This window comes from Capsicum annuum, chromosome 5, assembly GCF_002878395.1.
Source record: "Capsicum annuum cultivar UCD-10X-F1 chromosome 5, UCD10Xv1.1, whole genome shotgun sequence".
In the NCBI taxonomy this organism is placed as follows: Eukaryota; Viridiplantae; Streptophyta; class Magnoliopsida; order Solanales; family Solanaceae; genus Capsicum; species Capsicum annuum.
Genome location: NC_061115.1, coordinates 26,183,232 through 26,200,660, shown reverse-complemented (window position 1 = coordinate 26,200,660; position 17,429 = coordinate 26,183,232). Strand labels below are relative to the sequence as shown.

Here is a 17,429-nt window from a genome sequence, read left to right as displayed (position 1 = left end):
ACTTTATACAAGTTTAAGTGTCTACTTATGCAAATCCAAAGGCCAAAGGGCATGTTTATGTGTTGTGCCTTTAGTAAGTTGCCATTCATTTCACGTCAGGTAATCTTAAATTTTTTAATGGTTGATTATATCAACAACAACAACAATTACAACAACTTCTTCAGTGTAATTCCACAAGTGGTATTAGCGGAGGTAAGATATACACAACCTTACCCTATCTTTATGGGGTACAGATTGTTTTCAAGGTACTCTCCACAATCCTTCTCATTTATCCAGGTTTGAACAGAACGGGCTTACATAGGCAGGGTTAAGTTTGGGAGAATTTGCCTTTTAGGCTTCTTACAATTTCTTTCTGTAGCTTTATGTCCTTTTTATAAGAGACTTTTATTTTACACATTAGTTATCTGAAACGGTCATTTCTTTTATTCATTTTGTACGAGGACAAAAGATCTCATTTCCTCTCCTCCTCGTTACATTACATGTTAAACATGTCAAGTTCCATTAATATAATTAAAGAAGCTAATTAGAGACAAGATCTGCATATTTTATTTTATTTTGTGGGGAAGTGCACCATCGCATATATGACTTGGAACATGTGACCAAATGCTAAGGTATTCATTTCTGTAACTGCTAATTGTTACTACTGATTCTTTTTGTTCATCAAATCTCATAAACTTCAGTTCATTGCCTTAAAAAATTGAATCCATAGAGATTAACAGTGAAAATCTTGCAAACAATGAACTAATCAGTGAAGTAGTTGTAGTAATTGTTCCACTTCAAGCTCAAGGACATCTGAACCAACTTCTCCAATTCGCATGTCTAATTTCCTCTGATGGTCTTTCTGTTTACTATGTTGGTTTAGCCAACTACAACCATCAGGCGAAGGTTAGGGCCAATGCATTAAATCCTTCAGACATTGCCAAGATCCACTTTCATGACTTCCCAAGTCGTCAGGATTTTGCCTGATTGCCTCAGGCAAAATCCCAACAATTTGGGATGCTTGTATGCTTCTACGTGAGCCCATTGCTTCTTTCTTTGGAGACATTTGATCTAAAGCAAGACGAGTTGTGGTTGTTCATGATGTTTTAATGTCCTATAATGTTCAGGATGTTTCTTGGTTTCATAATATGGAGTCCTATATCTTTAACTGTGTTTCTAGTTTTGATATGTACTGCAGTCACATATGCACAGCTGCAGGGTTGCCTGTTCCACTTTAATTAAAACAACTTAAAAGGATGCCCTCCCTCGAAGGATGTTCTCCCGATGAAATCATGCACGCAGGACGTTTGCAGTCACCATATACGAGCATCAAGGCTGGTGATATCTACAACACAAGCCAAGTGATTGAGGGTAGTACTTTTCTTGACTTGTTGGCACAACTTGTAAGCATATTAAACAAGAAGCAATGGGCGATTGGACCGATTCTCCCTACTAAACATCTAGATCAGATCTCAAATAGGGACAACATATGTTTGAATTGGCTGGACAAACAACCTCCAAATTCAGTTCTTTATGTGTCTTTTGGAACGTTGACTTCATTTTCTGATGAACAAATCAAGGAGCTAGCGATGGGATTAGAGCGAAGCAAACAGAAGTTCATGTGGGTGTTGAGGGATGCTGATGAAGGAGTTCTTTTTACTGGGGAATCTAGAACTGAAAGACTTGAGTTGCCGGAAGGAGTTGAGGAGAGAGTGAAAGGGGTTGGCTTAGTGATAAGAGACTGGGCACCGCAACCCGAAATCTTGGCTCATTTATCCACAGGTGGGTTTATGAGTCACTGTGGGTGGAACACTTGCTTCGAGAGCATTAGTATGGGCGTGTCTGTTGCCGCTTGGCCCATGCACTTTGACCAACCAAAAAATGGTTTCTTGGTGACAGAAATTATGAAAACAGGAGTGGGTGAAACGTGAGGAGCTGGTCACCGCGCCCACCATTGAGAATGTCGTGAGGAAGTTAATGGCATCGGAAGAAGGTGGTGTCATTCGAAAAAGAGTAGAAGAACTAGGAGAGACCATTAGGCAGTCCACAGAGAAAGGGGGTGCTTCTCGAATGCAATTAGAGTCTTTCATTGAGCATATCACGAGATAACATGTGTTTTGCATCAGAAAGTAGTGATAAAGATTCTAGAATTTTCAATTTGTTTCTTCTTTTCAAGGATTTTAGTTACTTTGCAATCTCTTTAACCCTGTCACTTGTTGGTTTTTGGCTCAGCCTACTTTATAGCTTGGAATGTTCACTATCTGAAACTTCATCTCCCAAAATTTCTACACCTTAGCTATTACGCTAGCATGCTTTCATATCTAACCTCATAAGACTGCCTGAATCAACCAGAGGTCCTTCTGAACATTATAAGACATTAAACTATCATGAGCATCTTTAACTTGGCTGCATAATCTCCTCATCATTTGATCTTCCTGTCTACTATGTTGACTCAGCTACTCATAATCTTCAAGTTCGTGTTGGAGCCAACGCATTAAATCCATCAGACATAGATAATATCGTAACCCCTGAATTTACATCCGCTGCACCTGATCCTAATGCCCTGAGCAAATTCCTGGCTCAACTCATGACATCCTATGCTGCTTCCAGTCTTCTCTGCGAGCCCATTGCTTTGTTCCTTAAATACATTTCGTTTGAATTAAGACAAGTTGTTGTTGTTCATGATGTTTAATGTCCTGTAATGTTCAAGATGTTTGTTCCTTGCATAATGTTGAGTCATACATATTTAACTGCGTTTCTGTTTCTTTATGTATTGTAGTTCTTATAAATACCTAAGGGGATGCACATTTCAACTGAATTACATAAAAAAGTTACCCTCATTTGAAGGAGATGCACCAGAACCGATCAGCAAAGTGTACTTGAAGGTACTTTTCTTGATTTGATGGAACAATTTGTTTGTTTACAGAACAGAAACAATGGGCAATTGGATCAATTCTGCCTACTAAGAGAAATAGATGTTTATGTCAAATTTGTGTTGAATGTGTCTCAATGTTGAGAGTTTTGCCATTAAATAGAAAGTATTCAAAGATTACATCCCCAAAAATCCGTCTTTCCTATCTCTAAAGATCAGCTATTCTATCCCTTTGAATCCACTATTGTTGTATCCCTTATAATCTACTATTCTATCTCTTTGATTACTACATCATATCTCTATAATTACAAATATACTACAATATATAATTATATTAATATATGCAATATTCACGAGTGGATATGTATGCATGTCTGTTTGGATGATTTCCAAGAGACTTCTCCTCCGCCTAATGGAATCTGAATTTATTGCATTAGATAAAGCCGGTAAAGAAGCTAAATGGATCCGAAATTTCTCGAAAGATATTCCTTATTGGCCCAAACCATTAGCACCAGTATATATACACTATGATAGCCAAGCAACGATAGATAAGGTAGGGAGCATGATGTATAATGGTAAATCTCGTCATATAAGATGGAGACATAATACCATTAAAGAACTACTTTCTAGTGGAATTATCAATGTTGACTATGTGAAGTCAAAGGATAATATGTCAGATCCACTTACAAAAGGCCTATCTAGAGAGGGAATTGAGAGATCATCAAAGGGAATGGGTTTAAGGCCTAGGGCAAGTCAGCATGGCGATAACTCTACCTAGCAGACTGGAGATCCCAAGAGCTAGGTTTAAGGAGATCAAACAAAGTTGTGACTGATTGTTCAACATTGTCAATATATTCAAACCATTCTCATGATGAAGACAATGTTTAGAGAACAAGGATAAGACTTATGGTTTGAAGATTTTTAATGGTTTCTAAGTTTGACAGATTTAACCAAATAGTTTGATCTATAGGATTAAATGTTTAGGAATCACCTATGTATGGGTGAAGTGGACTTTAAGGAGAATGTTAGTAAAGGTCAATTATCTACGCTCTCACGAAACCAGAATGTGTTCATGGTTGAAATAAACAAAACCATGAGAACCATAAATGATAAAAGGCTGGTTGTGTGACTTGTGTTGTCTAGGTGTATATTAAAGTCGACGGTTCAAGAATATCAAATCTAAAAATTGATCGAGTGCATCCAATGCATGTTCACTACAGAAAGTTCAAAGGAAAACCTACTTATCCGGATGCAATTAGTATTTACTTATTGATCACACACTTGTCCATGAATGTTTTGTTAAATTATCTATTTCCCATTTATGTGAGGGAATGTTGGGTTTTTAAGGAGTGTGAATGAAAAATAAATAGGTGTTTTTCCAAAAAGACACCAAGAGAAAGGATGCAATTTGAAGAGACACCTTTTAGGATTGAATGGTTATGACCTTTCCAATGGGTTATAACTTTTCTGAAGAGTTGCACTTTTATGAAGGGGTGCACATTTCTGAACCATTATTTCTCTTTATGAATCAACACCTTGATAGTTATAAATACCTAAATTTTTCTTAGGTAAAGAAAATTTGTTTTGAGTTGACAAACAATCTTCTTCTTCTTCTAAAAACTCTCATGTGATCATCAAATCGTCGAGTGTATTTAAAGTTTCTAAAAATTTGAGGTATCACTATTTTTAGAAAGAGAATCATTTTATCCTGAGAGGAAAGATTCCATAACAAGGGGTACTTGAGGGGAATAAATTCCTTAAGGACACACCGTGCATTTGGTGGACTTGATTCCACAATTTTCTAGTTCATCTTCTTTCTTAAAGTTTATAAATACTTTATTTTGATAGTTCATTTGATCATTCATTTGGACTTGTGTTTGAAGTTGTTGTAACTTCATTGTAGTTCTTGAAAGTTGTTCTTGAACCTAGTCTTGAAGTGTGGGTTGAAACATACAGATTTTTGTACCCGAAACAACAAAAGTCTCCTCATAGTTCACACCATACTCCTATCTGTTACCAAGAACAACCAACCAAGATTTGTACCAATCAAGAGTTCCATTAGAATGAAGTTTGATTGAATAAACTTATTTACATCCAATTGGATGGACATTTGAAGGACATGAAACAATATCTCACGTGTCATTTTCTTTAAGAGCCTAAAGTTCTTCCTCTATTGCTTTTTGCCAACATTCATGCTTGGATGCTTGTGAGTAATAAGTTGGAACAAAAATAGTGGATAAATTAGATGAAAAATCATACCAATTAGGAGTACAAGATACTCTGGTAATCGTCGAGTGGGCTCAAGAGGAGCGGGACTTGAAGAATTCTCAGATACTAGTTGTGGAGCAGTTTCAGGTGGTGGATCAATATCGGGAGGGGGTAAAGTTGGTCGCTGTCGTTCATATAAAAATCCAGGTTTGAACCTCTTAGAAGGAGATGACGAATCCTCAAAAGTAGGAAGAAGAGGAGAAACATAAGATAACTCCACATTAGTAGGAAAGAAAGACTGATTCTCAAAGAGAACAACATTTCTAGAAATGTGAATTTATTAGAACATGGATTATAATAGATAAAACCTTTTTGTGAAGTACTATAACCCAAAAAACACATTTATAGACTAAATAGAAAGTTTATTGTGCTGAAAAGGATGAAGATGCACAAAACAAATACAACCAAATGTATGAAAATTATCATAGCTGGGATTTTTGTCATAAAGATGAAAATATGGAGATTCAAGATTTAACGCTTTAGATGGTAGTCTATTAATTAAGTAAACAAGAGTAGACAAAGTTTCCACTCAATATTTAGATGAAACAGAGGACTCGATCAATAAAGTACGAGTGACATCTAAAAGATAATGATTTTTACGTTCAACAACCCCATTTGTTGTGGTGTATATGGAAAAGAGGGTTGTGAGACAATTCCTTTTTCAAGAATTTTTTTTTAATTCATAAGACATATATTCTCCACCAGAATCAGATCATAATAATTTTGATACAAGTAGAAAATTAAGTCTCAATATAGGCCAAAAATATCTTGAATATGGAAAATACCTTTGGAACAAAGAAAATATACCCACGTAAATCGATTATAATCATTTATAAATATCACAATTGAAATAAGCATGAGAAAAAAAATTGTGAAATACCCCAAACATTACTATGAATGACATCAAAATACTTTGCATCATGACTTCCAAAATTAGGAAAAGGAACAAATTTATTTTTGCCCAATTTACAAGTAGAACAATCAAAGAAAACAGTGAAAATTTAATTTTATTTCTCAATAAATCAGAATTTAATAAATGAGACAACACAATAGAACTTGAATGTCCTAACCACTTATGTCATACCTCAGTCTTACTAGTTGTAGAAGTACAAGAAAAAGATAGAACACGAGGAATGAAAAAATATATTGGCTATAGTCGTCCAATGTTAGGACCATTCACATTTATCGTCCTCGACATCTGATCCTTCATAAGACAATCATTACGAGAAAAATTCATATCGCAATTGTTATCTACAAATTGTCTAACTGAAATAAGACTAGTGGAGAGCTTTAGTGACACAAAAACATTGTTAAAATTTTTAGTAATAGACCCAACCTTGGTAATGGTAAATTACTATCATTGACAACTTGAATTTATGATGGACCATAATACTTACAAATATTTTTAACATACTAGCCGAGTTTTTTATATGATTGGAAGTTTCAGAATCAACAAGCCAAAAATTAGATGCAAGATTATTACCTTGTAGCCCCAAAGCTGAAAAGGCTTACATGATCATTTGTCTTTCTATTTCAGGAGTAAGAATTTATCCCGAAGATGAGTACTCGGTAGTGAAACAATTTATCCTAGCTTGAAAAGCATTGACCTTATGATTTTGAGGGCGTGTAAGACACTCTTTGATAATGTGTCGTTGTTTGCAATAATTACAAAACTTCCTTCCATAATTGTTATCAGTATGAGCATATTCCTTGTAACTATAGCATTGAGTTTTAGTCATATCCTACCCTTTCTTTTACCTTGGGCAGCCAATGCAACAACATCATTAAATTTCTTAAAAGTATTTTGTATGATAAAACGTTGCTCCTCACGGAGTAATTCCCTGAAACAAATATCCAAGAAAGGAGACGGGTCACAATTCATCAATTTAGAGAGAATGGAATCATAAAAAATTGGTCTCACCTACTTTGCTCATGAACTGCCTGAATTATAAAAAGAGATTCGGCCGGTATTTTGGCATAAGTAATATCGGTAAATTCATCCCATAAATTTTGAAATTCAGAAAAATAATCCTGAACAAATTGATCACCTTGAGAGTACTTACCAATTTCATACCCTAACTGAAAGCGTCTTGCGCTATTGTCTTGGTTGTAAACCTTTTGTAAATAACCCCACATAGCGTTAGAAGTCTTGTAAAGCCTGGATTAAGGACAATAAGAGGGTTAATTGACCCCAAAATTTATGTCATCACCTGAGCATCCTTAATCTTCTATTTACCTAACTTTATTAGATTAGTAGGAGAAGGGTCGCTTCTATCTATATGCCCTTATAGTTATTTTTTGGTGACAAATAATTGAAATTGAAACTCCCAGGAAGAATAATTTTTTCCAATGAAGCGAACATTGAAGGATTCAGATTGATGTGAGTCATGTTCTTGAATAGCTATAAAAACTAGAAACACTATGACTTGGAAAAAACAAGAAGGATGAACAAGATCAAAAGTCCAAGATGTTGACGAACCGTCAACACAACCAAAATTTTCAAAAAAAAAATTGAAATGATCCAAGATGGACTCTATGAAACTATACAGCCAAGATAAGGCTCTAATACCATGTCAAATTTGTGTTGAATGTCTCTCAATATTGAGAGTCTATCCATTAAATAGAAATTATTCAAAGATTACATCCCTAAAAATCCACCTTCCTATCCCTAAAGATCAACTATTCTATCCCTTTGAATCCGCTATTGTATCCCTTATTATCTGCTATTCTATTTCTTTGATTACTACATCATATCTTTATAATTACAAGTATACTACAATATATAATTACATTAATATATACAATATTCACTATTAGTTCATAATCTTTGAGTTGTCCATCATGCTAATAGTTTAGGTTGGCTCGACAACCAACCTTTAAGATCTATTCTTTATGTATATTTTGGACCATTGACAATATTTTCTGATGAAGAAATCAAGGAGCTCACTGTAGGATTAAAGCAAAGTGAATAGAAGTTTATATAGGTGTTGAGAGATGCTGATAGAAGTGATATGTTTATTGTCACGATCCAAAACTTGGTCCTGAACATAACAGGCACCTGGAATCCCTCAAGGCCTTAGAGGACCACATAGCATTCATCATGAGCATAAAATATTATTTGCAGAAAAGAACGTAAAAGAGCGTACAAATAGCTAAACTTAAAACCACCAGTCATCTTAATAATCTTAAGAGATAAATAATGGAGAAATACTGAAAACCTGTATTCACTTCAATACCAGTCTACGAAGCATTTAAACATAAAGAACTATCTAGTCCTAAATAAGTCCCAAGCAATACCATAATAAGAAATACTAAAACTCTTAAGTAGGCTACCTTCGGAAGAATAGAGAGCTCACTAACTCTAAAGCTATCCTGATGATCCTAACGCTGCACAGAACCACAGAAAGGTGTCTCCGAACTTACACCATGAAATGATGTAGCGTCTGCGGATGAAAATAAATTGGAATAACTCTTATGAATTTACTCTTGTTTTAAATATAAACGATGAACCTAAAAGATTAAAGTGTAAATCAAATCCCTAAAACAATCATCTGTTATATATTTAGCGCAAGAGTAAATTCATAACTTCAAGTAATGCTCTCCAAAACCCATTTAAATAAGAAGAGAAAAACAATTCAATAAAGAAAGAATTCATAAAACTCAATCTTTTCGTCAATTATGGAATAGCTCTCAACCTTCGCTTAAATTCATGATTTTGGCATAAATAAAGATTTAGGAAACATACTCTAAAATTAGGTTGAAAGAGAGTTGTTCTACATACCTTTTGATGGAGAGAATCACAAGAAAGCTTTGAAATAGAGCCTTAAGTCTTGAACCTAGATTTTCTCGTCTCTTGGAACCTTGAAGAGGACAGTAACATATTTAATTCAAAAAATCATGCCTTAGTGGTTTAAGAATATTTTGTATAGGCGGGGGATGATTTTGGGGCAAGGAAAATACCAAAAGGCCCTTAAAATGCATAAGAAAATAAGAGAAATTATTGTTGGACATCACCTCCATGGCATGGAGGCTATAGCGGAGATATAGCTTCGTGACACGGAGGCTATCGTAGAGATACATCTCTATGACACAGAGGTATTACGGATGTAACACCCCATAATTTTTCTCAACTCGATATCACTTTGTAGGATGCTTAATGATTTGACAACTTGAATGATGTTTTTCTTTCTAAGTGTTAAGAAAAAGACTTAGTAACATTGTGAGCTCCTAATCTTTAATGATTTTATTTTTGACCTCCCTACCTCGGAAAGTTAATTTTTAAGTTGATTCATGATTGGGAAAGTCAATAGTACATCTCGGGTGAGTTTCAAACTTTTCGGACAAGTATAAGGGCATGTTTGGTACTCTAAAACAACAGCTCAGGGCAATATACCCGTGGCGCCCTGCCCATTCCGGCACCTGGGTGAGCCTATGATGGAGACCATGGTGCCTTTCCTAGAGCAACGCTCCAGAGCCCGCAGCGTCCTGGCTAGTTCGGCCCATGTATTTTCTGCAGTCAAGCTCCATGTTTTAAGGGCAAATGGGTCATTTTTCTTCAACCAAATTCGCCTAAATATGAGATTAAAAAGTGTTTAGGGTAAATTACATCAAAAACTACTCTTATTATCTCAAATCAAAACCTTAGTTCCTTCTCTTAAGATCAAGATTTCATCCTCAAGGTCAAGAACTCCAAAGACTCAATTAAGATGCGGGTTTCTCTCTGTACTTAACAAAATAAGGTACGTGGGGTTGTCCTAATCTCATGGACATGATTTTGATACAAACTTAAACAAGAATTTAATAATTACTTAAGTATGTATGCAATTATAAGTGGGGTTTTGTTTTTAACACAAAAAGCATGCATTGTGATATGGTTTTGAGAAGAATATTAAAAGATCATGGGGTTGTTTGCTTATATATCTTAATTTTTGAAATGGTGGACATGTGATTTGAATTTTGAAAGGTGTTATGAACATGATTTGTGAATATTTTAATCCTTATGATGATGTTTTATGTACTCCACATGATACTATTGTTAAACTACTGAGAGCATGAATTTTATATCCACTATCATACTACTTTATAAATGATGAAGTTTCTTGACTATTATGTGTTGAGAATCATTATGCATGTGTTGGCTTATGGAGTCTTATTGGTGTTCACACTATGATTTGCATAAGAAGTTTTGAGAATTGATATAATACTGATGACTTGCAAGTCGGGGTATGACGATATCCCATGGAGGAATTACCTCGAATGAAAAGAAGAAAAGAATGTTGTGAGCATGATGCATGTTTTCCTTATATCAAACTTAAAGCTTGATTGATGTGAGTTGGATGGTTACCCGAAGAAATTATGAGTCAGATGATTCTATTCTAGAAACCATGATTTACCAACACGGGTACTTGGTACCCTGCTATGTGATCTTGCGTACCTAGTACTATGTCATCCCAACTCAAGACCTATGGTTAGGAGCCCTGCTTTATGATCTTGAGCCCAACCACTGCATATTGACTTGATTGGAGTTGTGGCACCCTGCTGTGTGATCCTGTGTGTCCTTCCCTTACTAGTACTCCAATCTTGGCGACAACCGAGATTTGGAAGTCGGTGAAAATATGAAATTGTAGGGTGTACCATCTAGCTTAATTGTGCTGCATTATTGTTGAAAATTATTATACTATGCCCATGTGTTTTCAAATGATTTTGCATTAATGTGTTTTATAATAGCTCTCACCTATGTTGTATAAAAGTTGTATTTTGTTTTTGGATTACTCTACGTACCAGTAGTTTATATTGATCTCCTATATTTCAGGGTCTGAGGCTCAGTCCAGGGGTCCTGCTAGACCGTAGATTTGACAGACAAAAGTGTGTAGTTGGTGAGCCTTCCTTACTTCGGAAGGCCATTCTTAGAGTATTGTTATTTCATTATAGTATTGGTCCAACTGGGGGCCTTGTCCCAGTTTTAAGAAAGATGTTGGTTTTGATGTATTAGAGATTTCGTAGACTGAGGTTAAGTACTATTAAGAGTTTATGAAATTTCATCTTTGGACCTGTTCAGTTGATATATTATAATGATCATGTGACCATATGTTGAAACTTTCGAATCTCTTGTATTATTTAAATGATATACATGATTGTTAGAAAGTAAAAAGGGCTCGAGCCACTATGGTTTGGGATGCCCATCACGGTCAGGGCTTGGTTCAGGTCGTGACAGCGGACCTCCACTATTTTTCCTAAAACTTAATTTTTCTTGGACCCTTGCTCCATAGCACGGGGCTAATGCAGTAGTACACTGTTTTGGGCTCCAAAATTTATTTTTCTCAAGATCTTTATTCTGTAAATCCCCCGATTCAATTTTAAAACTTTCCCAAAGGCCAGAAACATGGGGTGTCACATTTATTGGGAAAGTTAGAAAATTTGTGTCACTAGAAATGTATTGAAGAAGGAAAAAAGTGGTCTGATTAATGGTAAGAGAATGGAAACCAAAACTAGAAATCTAGAATCATTCGTCCAGGGGGATTTCCTGAGTTATAGTGGATGAAATTCTTGCGTAGAGAGCGTTACTACAGACTTTCCAATAGCTACTTATCCTATGCTGTCTGAACAACCAATTTTTGTTTTGTGACAAAAATGCTGAAAATTGGCCAACTCAATTAGGGGGTGGGAGAAACATGACGATGGCATCCGAAGATGATGTTTAAATTAGGAAAATAGTAGATGAATTAGGAGCATCAGTAAGGTAGTCCACAGAGAAAGGGGAGTGAAATCCAGATTTTTTTTTCACAAGAAAGATGTAATGGTTATTGTTGAAAATATGCCTAAAAAATAAAGTAGAAGAATTACTAACTTTGGAAAGTAAGAATGGAGACTTATCTTGAGGCTTTAGAACTTTGGAAAAAGTTATTTTCAGAATTCATCTCACTCACAGATCCTTCAAAAACCTAGCTATGATACCAATCAACAATTGGTATTTAGAGCCATTTTCTTGTGGGACCTGAGATGAATCCTCAAGAACCTGGCTATGATACCAACCAACAATTGGTATTTAAAGCCATTTTCTTGAGGGACCTGCGGGTGAGATGAATTCTTAAAACAACTTTTCCCAAATAGCCTCTCTTATCTTTGATGGTGAGAATTACCAACTTTGGATAGTAAGAATAGAGACTTATCTTGAGGCTTTAGATCTTTGGGAGGCCGTGGATGTAACGCCCCAAAGTTTTCCTAGCTAAATTTTTACCTAAAGTATCAAGCATGGGATTCTAGAGTGATTTATAATTAATTACCTGTGGAATTCTTTAGATTTTAACTTTTCATTACGTAGATGATCGAATAAGTTTTCCATCGACATAAAATTCATCCAAAACGGACACTCGGTGAAGGAGTTATGGTTAATTTAAGTCCTAGTCATAAAACACCGTAATTCCTATCCTTGGCACATCGCGGAGAGGGTGTAAATGAAGATGGTCAATTTCCAGTGAGACTCCGTAATGGTGGCGCGTCGCGGAGTGGGCCAAATCCCCATTCGTCAATTTCCAGTGAGCCAACGCGATTGTGGCATGTCGCGGTGGCCGATAAAATTGGGCACCCAGTTATATTTTTAATCCGTCTCATTAAGGATATATTGGGTATTTTTCACCCCCTTATCAGCTTAAACACGGAATTATATTCCCAAGTGACCACATTAATCATATTTTCCTCAAAAAATTCATAAGAACTCACCCTAGGGTTTCAAACTAAAAACCCAAATATCTCAAGATTTAACCGTGGATTTTCAAAATAAATTGGAGATTTGGAATCCCCAAGCCGTAGGCATCAAGAAGAATACTTTAATTTCCTAAATAGAGGTACGTGGGGTTTTCTTAAAAATCTCATGGGCATAGAAATCATGTTTTTAAGTTTCGGATTTATGAATAAATTCATGTTTTAGATGTTTTGACGGTATCGTTTTGATCTTTAGGACTCCCCAAAATTAATTTGAATTGATATATGTATATATGTACATGTTTTAATGTTGATGATTAAATTGAGAGCATGATTCACGCAAAAATCCCTCTCTTGTTATGATTTTCCTTACTTATCATATGATATTGATTATTTTTGAAATGCATCTTGAAAAGCATGTTATGAAGTGTCATGATTTATGAATGATTTGGTTATGAATCTTGAATTCCAAAGAGAGGGTTGTTTGTATTAAAAAATACTGAAAATACATATAATGAGAGAGTGCATGGACTTTGCCAAAAGCATATGACCACCTTATATTTGAAGAGTTCTTACATAGTTTTGACTTATGCTTTCGAAACATGAAATCTTTTATACTGTTTGGATGTTTGGGTAGTCTGAACTGTGTTTTAATGAAAGAATCAAGCATGATGAATTGTGGCTCAGAAATAGGACTTACAAGTCTTGGTGTGATGACACCAACACAGATAATGCTATGTTGATTCAGAACAGAATAGAATGCATGTTTGAAATTAGACTTTTCAGATGTTGAAACTAGAAAAATGCATGATTCAGAACAGGATAAAATTGGGCATAAAGAGATCTTAGATGGTTCCCCGAAGAAGACATGGGTTCAGACAACTCATTGCATAAAACTGTGATTTGCCGATTTGGGTTTATTATATTATGCTGGCCTAGAGCCTTGTGGCGTATCAAACTCAGACACTCCAACCCTTGCGGCATACTTGGGTTGGGGGCTTCTCCTCCGAGTCAATGGCGAATTTCATATAGCCCGAGGAATATCATACTTACAGGGGAGTGTCACCTAACTCAGAAGTAATACAAAGATCAGACATTGCATTGACGAGAATGATTTGTGATTTTCAGAAAGTGCCCATGTGTTTCAGAACTATTTCATGCATGATATTTTGACAAATCACTCTCCAACTATTTTATATATATATATATATATATATACAAGCTTTATTTTGGATTACTTCGCGTACCAGTACATCTGTATTGACCCCCCATTCTCCCTCCAGGTTCTGAGGCTCAGTCTAGGGGTCCAGAAAAGTAGTAGATTTTGATCAGATAGGGTTGCAGTGTCCAGTTGGTGAGCCTTCTTTGTTCCAGAAGGCCTATTTATTTTCAAACAACCATTATTAGACATGGTTTTGGTCTACTGGGGGCCTTGTCCTAGTTTTCAAATTATGTTAGTGATCATATAGTAGAGATTTCACAAACGGTTATCAAATATTGTTAGATAGTTCTGGATTTTGTCTTTCTTTTTAATTTATGTTAGACTTATGACCATGATTCCGTTGTTACATATATTTTCGCATTTCCTTATTGTATATGAATGGTGTATATGATTTCAAGTTAGGAGGATGTCCGGGCCTCTATGGTTTGAGATGCTCGTCACAGCCAGGGCCTCAGTCCGAGTTGTGACAAACTTGGTATCTGAGCACAGTTCATGGTCCCAGGGTATCTGCAAAATCGCATCGGGTAGATTCTTGTTTGTGGGTGTGTAGCGCACCACACTTATAAGCAGGAGGCTACTGGGCATTTAGGAATGTTTCCCCTCTTTGTGATTTAGTTTGTGCTTTAGAGTCTGAGTTAGAATTGTACCCTAATTAGTGATCTAATGTATTTCAGAAAATAGTCATGCCTCCTCATCGTTCCAACAACCAGGATGCTTAGGATTATAAAGTTCGCCCCACCCATGGGATGCGGACCCGTAATAGAGCACACACCCCAGAACCTGTTCCCACTCCAGGAGTACCTCCAGTCCCGACTAGTCCTTCTTGATCTCCAAGGACAAATGTTAACCTTCCTCAGTCTTCTCAGAGGGATATATCGAATGCAAAATTTAGAAAATCTATTCACATACTTGCACAACTGGTAGCCACACAAACTTAGAGGTCGGAGGATACTAGTTATGCATCTGTTACTTTGGAGGCTACTAGGGTAGGCCAGTTTATGAGGATTAACCCGCCCAAATTTTTGGGCACTAAGGTAGATGAGGACCCACAGGTGTTCGTGGAAAAAATGGAGAAGATTTTTAGAGTAATGCATATGGATTAGGTGGAAGGGGTTGAGTTAGCAGGGTACCAACTTAAAGATGTAGAGAACCAATGGTCTAATAAGTGGGAAGAGGCAAAGGGTGAGAGTGTTGAGCCCACAATTTAGGGCGAATTTGTGGAAGCTTTTTTTGACCTGTTCTTTTCTCTAGAGTTGAGGGAAACCAAGGCAGAAGAATTCATAAATCTTAAGCAGGGGAAGATGAGTGTCCAAGAGTACACTCTGAAGTTTAATTAACTGGCTCGTTATGCACTAGAAATAATAGGAAATTTGACAACCTAGATGAGAAAGTTTGCATCCGGCCTTTTTGATGATCTTGCGCTTGAATGCCAAGGGGTGATGCTAAATAGGGATATGGAATTTTCTAGGCTGTCAGTCCACATGCAGTAGGTGGAAGAGAAGAAAAAGAAAATATTTCAATCTAGATAGAAAGACAGGCAGGTGAAGAGAGTCAGAACAGTGGATCAGAACCACAGTCAGCCATAGAGTGGTAACTGGGGTGGTAAATGGCAAAAGACGAATTTTTGGAGTGACGCACTGTCTAAAGCTAGCACCCCAGCGCCCAGACCCCCAGTTGATAGACGATCTCAGAGTTTTTAGACTAGTCAAGGATCCAGAGCTCAGGATACTCAGTCACAGGCCAGTGTGGCTCAGCAGCATCATACTTTTCCACAGTGCGAGACTTGCGGTAGGCATCATCCAGGAAGGTGTCAGTTGGGCTCGCTAGTGTGTTATTCATGCATCCAGATGGGTCATTTCCATAGAGATTGTCTCTCCGCTAGAAGGAATGTTGGTAGATCTAAGTCTTAGACAAACTCTTATGCACCACCACCGCCTCAAAAGGGAACCACTTCAGCTACTGGGAGTGGTTGCAATCAGTTATATGCTTTGACCAACCTCCAGGAGGCAGAAGCCTCATCAGATGTTGTCACCGGTACGTTACAAATCTTTTCCCATGATATTTATGTGTTACTTGATCCCGGGTCTACCTTATCCTATGTGACCCCGTATGTGACTGTTGGTTTTAGGTTTGAGCCCGATGTAATTGCCGAACCTTTCTCTATTTCCACTCCGGTGGGTGCTTCTGTTATAGCTAGGAGGGAGTATAAAAATTGTGTTGTGTCTATTCTTAGTAGGGATATTGTGGAAAACCTCATAGAAATTGATATGGTTGCTTTTGATGCTATCCTAGGGATGGACTAGATCCATCAGTGTTATGCCACACTAGACTATAGAACCCGAAAGGTTACCTTTTCTTTTCTAATTAAGACATCAATAGAGTGGGAAGGGCATTCTTTAGAACCTAGAGGGCACTTTATATCTTATCTCAGAGCCCGTAAACTTATCTCTAAGGGTAGCTTGTATCATTTTATTCGGGTTAAAGATTCTAACGCTGAAAGTCTTCCTCTTCAGCCTGTTCCTGTAGTAAATGAATTCCTAGAAGTTTTTTCAGATGATCTCCCAGGAATTCCACCTGATAGGGAGATAGATTTTGGCATTGATGTGTTGCCAGATACCCATCCTATTTTTATTTCTACATATAGAATGGCTCCTACAAAGCTAAAAAAGTTGAAAGAACAGCTGGAAGATCTCCTAGATAAAGGTTTTATCAGACCTAGTGTTTCACCCTGAGGTGCACCTATACTCTTCGTGTGAAAGAAAGATGGTTCCCTGTGTATGTGCATAGATTATCATCAGCTGAATAAGGTTACTATTAAAAATAAATATCCTCTTTCTAGGATTGATGACCTTTTTAACCAACTTCAGGGTAATAAGTGTTTTTCTAAAATAGACCTTTGTTCGAGATATCAACAGTCGAAAGTTAAGGAGTCAGACATTCCTAAAACAGTTTTACGAACCAGATATGGTCATTATGAATTCTTAGTCATGTCTTTCGAGTTGACTAATGCTCCTGCTGCTATCATGGACCTAATGAATAGGGTCTTCCGTCAGTTCGTAGATATGTTTGTCATAGTTTTTATTGATGACATCTTGATTTACTCCAAAAATGAGGAGGACCATGACAATCACCTCCGCATATTCTTCAGACTCTCAAAGATCATAAGTTGTATGTGAAATTCTCCAAGTGTGAATTCTGGCTGAATGTTATTGCTTTCTTGGGGCATATTATGTCTAGTGAGGGGATCCGGGTTGATCCCTAAAAAGTTGAGGCAGTGAGAAAATGGCCCAAACCCACAACTCCAATTGACATTTAGAGCTTCTTGGGTTTGGCGGGTTATTACAGAAGGTTTGTAGAGAGTTTCTCCTCCATAGCTGCACCACTTAC

General features: G+C 36.7%; 2 pseudogenes; both read left to right on the top strand.

The window, feature by feature from the left end:
• The first annotated feature begins 266 nt into the window (after nucleotides 1–266).
• LOC124898735 lies at nucleotides 267–2,133 on the top strand (annotated as a pseudogene).
• Nucleotides 2,090–17,429, top strand: part of LOC124898452 — a 37,500-nt pseudogene continuing 22,160 nt past the window's right edge.